The sequence below is a fragment of the Pleurodeles waltl genome, chromosome 3_1 (assembly GCF_031143425.1).
Source record: "Pleurodeles waltl isolate 20211129_DDA chromosome 3_1, aPleWal1.hap1.20221129, whole genome shotgun sequence".
NCBI classification, from domain to species: domain Eukaryota; kingdom Metazoa; phylum Chordata; class Amphibia; order Caudata; family Salamandridae; genus Pleurodeles; species Pleurodeles waltl.
Window position 1 is genome coordinate 1,920,187,579 of NC_090440.1, and position 11,442 is coordinate 1,920,199,020.

Here is an 11,442-nt window from a genome sequence, read left to right on the forward strand (position 1 = left end):
GTGCGTGAAAAAAACCACGTACACCAGGCAGCGCCGGCGTAGGGGAAAATGGCGTATGGGCGTCTCAAAATGGGGCAAGTCAGGTTGAGTCCAAAAAATCGCCTTAACCTGATTTGCGCCATTTTTTTACGACGCCCATCCCCCATTAACATGATTCCTGTCTCAGCAAAGACAGGAGTCATGCCCCCTTGCCCAATGGCCATGCCCAGGGGACTTATGTCCCCTGGGCATGGTCATTGGGCATAGTGGCATGTAGGGGGGCACAAATCAGGCCCCCCTATGCCACAAAAAAAAAAAAAAAAAAACTTACCTGAACTTACCTTAATGTCCCTGGGGTGGGTCCCTCCATCCTTGGGTGTCCTCCTGGGGTGGGCAAGGGTGGCAGGGGGTGTCCCTGGGGGCAGGGGAGGGCACCTCTGGGCTCATTCTGAGCCCACAGGTCCCTTAACGCCTGCCCTGACCCAGGCATTAAATTCAGGCGCAAATGCGGGGTTTTTTGCCCCGCCCACTCCCGGGCGTGATTTTTGCCCGGGAGTATAAATACCACGCACATGCCTGGGAGTCATTTTTAAAGACGGGAACGCCTACCTTGCATCTCATTAACGCAAGGAAGGTGTTCACGCCAAAAAATGACGCTAACTCCATGAACTTTGGCGCTAGACGCGTCTAACGCCAAAGTATAAATATGGAGTTAGTTTTGTGTCGAATTTGCGTTGAAAAAAATGACGCAAATTCGGCGCAAACGGAGTATAAATATGCCCCACAGAGTCTTTTCAGCATACCAAATTAAACAATATATTACCACCTAATGTGTAGACCAATGTGCATCACTTCAGAGTCAAAGAGGATATACTGGTAACTACTCCTGAAAATACCCTTCACCATCAGGGAGGATCTCAAACTCTGTTTCAGGGCTCCTCTAGCACTAATTTTAAGCACAGTAACAAACTAAATGCAGTTGCCACCAGGAGGAAGCTGCATAATTTCTGAATGTTCTGTATCTCAAAAGTGTGGAAGAAACGGAGGTCTAGGAATCAGGGACGAAAATAAAGAATGAAGGGGAAGCAAAATGAAAGGGCCTACACCGACACTGATGGAGTCTGACACTTCATGATCTTATTCTAGAGACAGGTCTCGTGACATACAAGATTAGAGCTCCCTCCATATTTAATATATTTTTTATCATATCGTTTTTTTTTCTGGAAGTGTTATAAACCTGTTATAGCTTTAGTCAAAATGTGACCTGATCTCACATTAATCTAGCTCACTTGATGGAGAATATTTGAAGGCTTCAATGTTTGAAACGTTACAGGTGATCTGACTTCTATCATTCACTTGATTATCAATACCAGTGTCGATGGCACCTGACTGGCAGCTACATTCGCTTTCATTGTAATTGAGAGTTTCGTCTAAGTGGTTTTATGATGTTCCTGGATACATGTTGGGTCCTAGAGCTGGCCATTTCCTTTAATTCTCTAACAAAGGTAGCCCCTCTTTGTTATTGTGGTGATTCAGCCTCTCGTATGTTTGTATTATACTCTTCGATTCTCTTCTGTTCCTCTTCTCAGCCTTCTTTCCCATACCATTTTTGTCTGTGGTTGCATTCCATTGTTTTGTCATTATTGTTTTTGTTTGTTGTGTTGCTTTCTTCGTTCTTGGTTATATTTTCATTGTTCTCTGCTGTAGTGTGGGATGGCCACTGGAAGATACCAATGATCTTGAAATTAGCTTCGTGGTGCAGCCTAGGTTTTTTTTGATGCACTGTGAGGGTTTGGGGTGGGGAACAATCTCTATCTAAAAGAACTAGCACATGCATGACTGGTTGAACCTTGTGGTTTGGACGTAGGTTTCAATATATGCATGTGAACATTGCCTTTTAAGTTGTACAGGCACTCTTGAAGGTTCTTTCTATAAATTTCCAAGGCTTTAATTTTCCACTAAAGAGAAACGTACTTTTAAACAATGACATAACAAAACATTAGGACCGCACAATGGCATACCAAAACATTAGGGGCCAGATGTAGGAAAGGATTTGCAACTCGCAAACGGCAAAAACTGCCATTTGCGAGTTGCAAATCGCATTTTCCTATGCAGAAATGCATTCTGCGAGTCGGACCGACTCGCAAAATGCATTTCAGAATCGCAAATAGGAAGGGGTGTTCCCTTCCTATTTGCGATTCGGAGTGGTATGCAATACCATTTGCGACCGCATATGCGGTCGCAAATGGTGTTGCAGTTACCATCCACTTCAAGTGGATGGTAACCCACTCGCAAATTGGAAGGGGTCCCCATGGGACCCCTTCCAGTATGTGACTGGACCCCCCAAAAAATTTTCAGGGCAGGGAGTGGTCCAAAGGACCACTCCCTGCCCTGAAAAAATACCGAAACTAAAGGTTTCGTTTTTTTTTTTTAAGTGCAGCTCGTTTTCCTTTAAGGAAAACGGGCTACACTTAAAAAAAAAAAAAAACTGCTTTATTTAAAGCAGTCACGAACACGGAGGTCTGCTGACTACAGCAGGCCTCCATGTTTGCGAGTGCCCATAGTCGGTATGGGGCCGCAATTTGCGACCCACCTCATTAATATTAATGAGGTGGGTCATTGCGACCCCATACCGACTCGCAGACGGTGTCTGAGACACCGTTCTGCATGACATTTTGCGAGTTGCAAATAGCGAGTCGCTAAGACTCGCTATTTGCAACTCGCAAAATGCTTCTTTACTACATCTGGCCCTAGGTCCCTCCTGAAGGTAGAGGGAAAGGGTCCCCTTGACACACATATGCAATTCTCGCCCCCTGCATTGACAAGGAGATACAGAGCCGCACAAGTTACACAGGACGGAATGAACAGTCTTGACCTTGCGCTGTTTAACATGCATTACTACTCTCTATCTTGTTTACCTTGCCCCCTTTTCTCTCTGCCTCTCATTAAGCTGTCACTTTCTCAACAGTCTTTGGGCCCGATTATGAGTTTGTCGGTCCGAAGACAGCCAGACTTGCAGTGACAGTCTGACCTCATATTACAAGATTGGCAGTTTTATTGCCAAAGGACCGCCATATTCGCCAAGATCGCTGACCCTGACTGATAGCAGTGCCGCCGTACTGATTACAACCATGTTCTCTGCCAGCCTTTTCATGGCGGTTGAACCATAGGAGGGCCCCCTGTGCAACGACATTGGACTCGGCTCCATATCAGCCCAGTGGAAAACTTGTAATGGGGCTGGTGGGGAGACCACCAGCTCTGCGCCAGTCTCCTCATCACGGGCCCGGCGGTTGGGTTTTTTGACTGCCAAACTCGTAATCAGGCCCTTTGTATCTTTATCACCTCTCACATAGGTCTCATCCTATATATTATTCACCTGTGTTCACTTATCTTCCTATTGCACACCTGCCTCTCCGTCTCAAAGTCTCTTATAGATTTGCCTCTATTCCCTTCCGTCTGTCAGCTGATCTCAACTGTCTGTCTCTATTTCTATCACACCTGTCTCTTCACTCTTAGCTGTTCCTTTATAAAGAGACTGACTTTATTATCTCCTGTATTTCACTCCCATGTCTCACTGTCACATGGCCACACCTCTCACTCTCGGCCATCTCTTTCTCTCCTGTTTACCTGTTTATTACCTCTCTCCCGTTCTATCTGGTTCAGCTGACCCTCACCTATCTGCCTCTGTCACACGCACACCTGTCCCTTCTCTGTCTCCCTAAGCAGTCTATCACCTCATTCTTTCTCACTACTTTACCTTTAGGGCCCTCACAATTGTCCTCACCAGTATCTCTCAGTATCTCACAATATGGTCTCAATTGCTTCTCTTTCAACTGTCATACCGGTTTCCACCTCACTAACTCTCTCAGGTGTCCATTTATCAACTCTCATTCTCACACGAGGCTCTCGCCCTCTTTCTCTGTATGTCTCACCTGTGCTTCAGTAGTTCCCAATTCTGCTGCTATGCCTTTATTCTTTCCTAGTCGACTCTCCCCTCTTCCACTTTTGACTGTGCCATATTTGTCTGTGATATCCTGTGGAGCAGGTTGTAGGGAGGCAGCGGCCGCTTTGATTTGTTCATCATGCCTTTGCACACAGGCTACCGAGTGAATGAGGGGCCCTTTCCATGATGGGGGCAGTTGGGGGACACAACACCTGGGGATCTGCGGGCCTTATGATATGCCTCTACTTTCAAAATGGCGGTTTTCGAATAATCTGGAGGAAATGTGGGCTAGAAGCTCGAGTTGCTGACCTTGGAATTGAGGAAGCAGGTTCGAATCCTGGTCCTGGCTCAGCATCCTGTGATTCTGGACAACTCACTTAATCTCCCCATGCCTAAAAAATGGGTACGCTGTATAAAACTGTATAAAAATGTGGATGTAAGTTTGATACAAGAATCTCATCTGCTGAGCCAGGGTGCACATCTTTAAAATCTAAGCTGTACCCCACACAATTTCACACTTTTATCTTTGTCTACTGGAGCTTCCACACAATTTATATGCAGGGAAGAGGTTTCTCAAGCTCAGGCATGAGAAGTGAGCAGTTGCAATTTGTCTGCCTGTTCTCTTCCAGGTGGCCACAGTATTCTGTCTCCAGGGCCTCTGCACTCTTCAGCCACACGAGATAGGTTGCGCAGGGCAAGCATGCTCACCTGACAGGCCCCGGATCCCCTCTGTCCTTATAGAAAAGCAAAAGACTATTTTCCTCCATCCTCAGTGCAAGTCTTTTATTCCAGAGATTCAAGACGGAGCTGGAGACACACTCTCGCCATGCTCCCCTGTCAGGCAATCAGCAAGCAGGAAAATATTATTTTTCGTGACCCCAGTCACCCAACTCTGCTGAAACAGGTTCAAGCAGGGCAATTTAGAGGGCAAAACCAGTCTGTTATTGGTAATATATGTGAGCAGCAAATCAAACTAAAATACTCACTCTTCTCCACCCAAGACTATCAGCTAAGTGATTCAGTTCTTATTTTTTCTTTTTTGGATGTAGTCAGCAAACTTTCCCGTTTTATCTTATTAATCCTGTTACTGGCTTTACATAGAATGTTTTGGGGGTAGCCCCTTAGTGTGAAATGTTGTTTCATCTGATTTAGTTTATTGTGGAATTTGTTGTCCTCACTGCAATTTTGTCTAATCCTGATGGCTTCTCCAAAAGGGATAGCTCTAATTTGTGAGAGGGGATAGGAACTTCCTGTGTGTAGTATGGCATTACATGCCGTAGGGTTCCTGTATAGTTTGGAGCAGATTTTGTTCTGCTTCATATATAAGGTGATGTCTAAAAAATTGAATTGTGTTGTGCTATGTTTACTGGTGAACTTGATGTTAAAAATATTGGAATTCAGATGTTGGAAAAAGACACCCAGAAGGTCCGAGTCCCCAGACCAAAATATCAGTATGTCATCTATGTATCTCCCCCAGTACAGGACATGTTGTGTTAGTTCAGGAGGGCACTTTTGCCAAAGGTGTACTTTTTCAAAATAACACATGTATAGATTTGTAAAGGATGGCGAGAATTTTGCCCCCATGGCTACTCCCTGTGTTTGACAGTACCATGTACCGTTATGTATGAAAATATTGTTATCCAAAACGTTTTCTTTCCTCACCCAACACTTGATAATATACAATGAGATTTCACTGTTACCGTGTGTTACGTTCTTACTACATCCTTTTCTTAACATATTTGTTCTTCGCAGCCTTAAAAAAGTCTAGATGACAAAACACATGTCGGCTGCATTTTAGAATGTACTGTTTTCTTGAGAAGAATAAACCTCAATCAACCACGAAAATGCCATTGGACTTTGATGTATACTTTACCACTCAGATAAACATTGTGGGCCATACCGGTGTGCCCTGGTATCATTTGATAATTATTCCAGTCCTGACTGGCCTTCCAGTCAGCACAATTTACACCCTTGGTGGTTGGGTGTATAACCAGTTTGGCACCCACCTTACAACATCATCTTTATCGGACAAGCGATGTCCCCAGAAAATCATACACATACATTGGATGTGTGAACCTTGTAGTGTAAACCACAAGTTTTGTTATATTATAGCAGAACTGGTTATTCCTACCAAACATCAGAGCAAATCTTTAGCCCAAGGTGCAATGTGTTCTTCCTTCCATTAAGGTGTTGTCTTTTCTATTGTTAGGAGGATCTCCTACTCAAATGAAAATTAATCTTAAGGGTGCTATTTACAGGAACGTGTAGTCTGGTAGGCTGGGGGAAGATTTCCTCCCTGTTCCCGGAGTCCATTTTGGACTTGCTTTTAAAATCACACAGCTGGCTTCTCAGATCCAGTGCAGATCAGGCATGGAAAGGGAAGCTGGGGTGTGAGCACTGAGAGCAAAGTCAGAAATGTAAATGGCCTTTTTGCTAAAGACTGCTGCTAAGTTTCACATTGGCCATATATCACAAAGTAGAACTTACATAAATAGTTTAGATAATCAAACTGTGCATTGTGAAATTAAGGTGTTCGTATGTTTTTAACAAAAGTTGAAGAATCAGGATTTTAAAATCCATATTACACTTTTAAAAACATAATTTTTTCACCCTGCTGGAGAAAACGTGAACTTTCTTAGAATACATTATAGTTTAGGTACAAAGTAGAAAAATACCCCCTTCATTCGTGGGTCCCATAATTAAACTTTATTTGCACAAATCATTTGCACACAATTACAGTGGATTACCATCATGTCAGTTATGCGACTTCACAGCAAACTATTTCTTTCAGGGCAGAGCATAGGTAGCTAGATCTGATTAGAAGGCCTCATCTACTCTAAAGATCAAAATATAGATGTATAGAGCAAAATAAATAGGAGGGGCATAGTATAAGGATGATTTCCTCATAAACACGGAGCCCACAATGTGCCCAATACTTCAGTTCACTATAACTGCCAAGTGATTCTTTGTTGTTTGTGTCACCTTGAGCCAGGTTTGCCTTTTAATCAACAACATATTGGGCCATATGTACAAACACATTTTCCCATAGACACAGAATGGGTAAAACTCTTTGATACATCTGGCCCATTGGCTGTTAAAAACTGTGGTCTTATACTAAGTGTAGTTGGCTTAAAAGCTTTTCCTGGCTGAGAATGCTACACAAGGAAAGTGCCCCATGTTTGCAAATTGTGGCGGTTTTAAATTTGTAAAGACATGCTCCATAAGTGTTTTGCAAGGAATGGAAGACTGCATGGGTTTCAGCTTGATGCAGGCAACATTTGTTTTAATATCAGGGAAATCAACAGTAAAAGCCGGCCCAGCAGAACATAAAACAGGCCCACAAACAGCAAAAACAATGGCCCACACACTGATCTGTCAGACAAGCCAATCGGGCACTGCCTCATTGCACTATAGGCCTCTCTGACCCTGCTTGCCATTCATGCTGATCGACGTGTCTCTAGGAAAACATAAACAAAATTAATGTAAAAAGTGGCACTGTTTTGATATTTGCACTACATAAAACTTTCCACTACTATTCCAACATGTTAGGTACGTCTGACATGCAAAACGAACCTAGTCATCAAGTATACTACACGTTTATTCAAATCAGGTGTAACAAGAAACTGTAAGCTTACATAATTTACTCACAAGGGACCTTTAGCACAGCTGTATTTTCTGAACTGGCCTTTTAACTCTTTTACCACTAGCCAAATGAGACTTAAAATAAATTTCAAGCTGCTTCTTGTTATGTTTAAGTATCTTCTTAGTAACAAACATGAGATGCTTGGCAACATATGTAAGTTTAGTCATGCTAATAAAGAATCATTGCATTATGTGACATGTTTTTCTTTCCAATATGATATCCTCAATCATAGATTTGTTAAGTACAGCATAAATTGCAATGTGCCAGAATTTAGAGAAATTACGGGATAGGAAAAATGATACGAAATAAGGTGACAATAGATCTTTGGACATTCCAGATTAAGGCACCCTACACTTTGCAACTCTTCTCTGCCTTTTGGTTTGTACATGCTATCAGTGCTTAATTTGTGCTTGTTGTTTCCAGTACTGAGCACCGGCGCTTATTCTTCTGCCCCAAGCATTTAATGCGAGGAAATGACACATATGGGAAAAACGGAGTAAGAGAAAAACGAAAAAGCGTCACAATGGGAGAAAGCAGAAAGCTGCAAGAGTGAGCTGAAGGGTCAGGGAGTGGCTTTAAATGTATTGAAAAGGCCCGGGATGGCTTCAGGATTACGCTGCCTCAGTACTCCGTGTTCCCACATTTAATTGCTGCAGCCGCGTGTTTAAGAGGAGGGCTTTGAGCACCAGCACGTTTTTACTTACAAATTAAGCACTGCATGCTATAGAGATCTCAATGCACCCTGGGCCCTGTACGTTGGATCATCCAGACATTGCTTTATCTGTGCATTGTGGGACATATAGTTCTGCGTTCATAAGGGTTTTATCAGTGCATTGTGGGACATGTAGTTCTGCATTCACAAGTGCTTAAGTACAACTTAAGTACACATCAATGGCATTGAAACAAATTCATGGTGTCCTACTCACACCTGACATGGAACTACTTTTAGCTGTGTGTATGTCAGATAAGTGTAAACGAGAATCCATCACACGTATTGGTGTGTTTGGGTACACACCAAGCATCCAGCATTATTGTAATTTTAAAAGCATAGCAGCCCAGCTAAGAAGTTTTCAAGACTGCAGATATGCGTGAGCCCTAATGAAAGGTTCTGCATTGTCCCATTATAGTTTCATCCCTTGTATGAAGTGCGCGTACTGAATCAAATCATAGCGCCTATATTGGCACTGCCAGTTTTAAAAGGGCATGAGTCATACTCAGATGTGGTGGCACTCTCCCAGTTCTGATCCCCGCAGAGAGATGTTGGGAAAGTCCCCTAAAAGTGCAACAGTTTACTGAGAGGGTATAGAACAGTCCCATGAAAGCACAACAGTCCTTATGGGAGTCCTTATGGGAGCAAATGGAACTGCCCCACTGACGTCACAGCAGCCTTGTTGTGTAGTACAAGGACTACCCTTACATATGCCCAAAATACCAGACTAGAAGAACACAAAGAGACCACACTAAACTACTGAAAAGGAAAGGTCCTGCTTGGGTTTGTGGTACTCTGTCTGTCAAAGAGTGGCAGTCCTGTTGGGAGGTCCCCTATTCAGTGCTGAAATGGGCCGGTACTGTCCGGTACTGAGTACCGGCACTTTTTTATTTTGAGAGGGAGAGTACCTGCACTTCTCAAGAAAAACGTAATACTCTTCATTGGAGAGTACCAGCACTTCTCAGAAACAAGCAGGTACTCTCATACATAGTGCCTGCACTTCTATTTTTCCATTTCAACCATCTGCCCCTATTCTTCCATTACATGCACAGGAGGCAGGGCCGGGCTACGAAGTGATTGTCCGTCCTTAGTACAATTGACCTCCTGAGAAGAGGAGGTAGATTCTCACCTATCCATCCTTCAGGGTCCTGAAAGTGGTACAGGGGGCCATTTTATCCTTGCTTGCTCTGTTGAGACTACCAACAAGTACAAGGGCCTTCTTCAAATCTCTCCAAACCTGGGGCACTGCAGATCGTTATACTTATCCTAGAAAAATGTTTTACTGGTAAAAGAGAAGCCAATCAATGCTTGTTAGGGAAGGGTCATGCATATCTGACACACATAAATCATGTGTTGCTTTCAAAACAAGCCAGTGCCTTAAAAAAATGAAATAGTTCCCACTGATAAAAAAAAAAAAAAAACAAAGCTACATATTGGCAGTAACTTTCAGGTGTACTTTTTAGCTACAGCTACCATATGAAGAATCGTTCAGTATAATAAAGAGCTATTTGCCGAATACATAGAAAAAAGACATAGGATGTGAGATGTTTGTGTGCATGGTGGGGTTGGTAGGGAAGATCAGTGTTTGTGGACTAAAGACCGGCCCTGCATGTTTGGACTATAGTCACAGAGTAACATTATCAGCAGTGCACCCTCTGATCCCCCAGCAGCTTTCCTTACAACCTCATGCCAAGTTCTCTCTGCCCCCTGCACTTCCTCACAGCCTTGGTACTCTCACACACCAAGCACTCTCTCACAGCAGCACTCTTTAGTACTCTCAAACTCAGGCATGCGCTTGATCTACCCACTCAGGGGCAATGTCTGCGCTGAATTAGTGTCATTTCTTTAACGCTAATTCAATGCAAACTCAACGCCATATTTATATTTTGACGCTAGACCCGTTTAACGTCAAAATATTGGTGTTAGCGTCATTTTTTGGATGTGTGAAACCTCGTTACGTCAATGAGATGCAAGGTAGGCACTCCCGTCCAAAAAATTACTCTAACACCCTAGCGCCAAATTTATCCACCCGGGCAAAAAAGATGCACGGGTGGGAGGCGGACCCAAAAAATGATGTTAAATCCAATTTGCATCAAAATTTAACGCCTAGGTCAGGACAGGTGTTAAGATGAGGCAAACTCATCACTACTTAAGAAAAACACACAGAAGCAACAATACCAACCCACAGGAGAAGATGGAGGTGATACTGATCCAGCTTGCGAGACGACGCAGAGGACAGCAACAACTACAGCAATCACCACCACCACATCACGGCCCACAAAGGAAACGCAGAAGGCAGGAGAGGGTCTTCAGAACCAGGACAACCTTCCTTGACCTCAGGGACCAGGACATCATATGGACCTACAGACTGAACTGGCAAGCCATGCTACACCTGCTGAACCACATTGAGCCACAAATCACAGCCAGCCTGCAGACCCCACACAACATACCACCTGTGACAAAGCTGCTAGCTGTCCTGCACATGCTGGCAAGTGGCTCATTCCAAACAACGTGTGCCCTGGTTGCTGGTGTCTCACAGCCATCATTCTCTGCATTCCTGCCAAAGGTGTTAGATGCTATAATCTCCCTGCTACCCTGCCATATCAGCTTCCCCAACACCCAGCAAAAGCCACAGGAAACAACATGGGCTCTACCAAATCCATGGCTTCCCGCATGTGCTCGGTGACTGCACCTATGTCCGGCTCAAACCACCTGCAGCAACAGAGCACTTATACCGGAATCGCAAGCACACGCTTTCCATTAATGTGCAGGGCATAGAGGACCATCGGGGACTACTCATACACATTTTGGCCAATTATCCTAGCAGTGTCCTTGACGCCTTCATATTCCGGCACAGCAGGATAAATTAAAAATTCCAGGATGGACAATATGGAAACAGCCTACTTGTGGGTAAGTCAACAAACCTAGCAATATACACACAACACACCAACCCTGTAGGACACACAAGACATACACCACTACATTAACACTTGGCCAGGGTAACACAGATGTGCAGGTAACAACACATATGCACCATGCTGTAGTACAGCACAATCAGTGCACCCCACAAACACATACACCCACAAGTACGTAACACACCCACAACTTTACAGGCACACCACATGAAGGACAGGTGCAGACATGTACCCTTTGCTAACAGAAGACCTA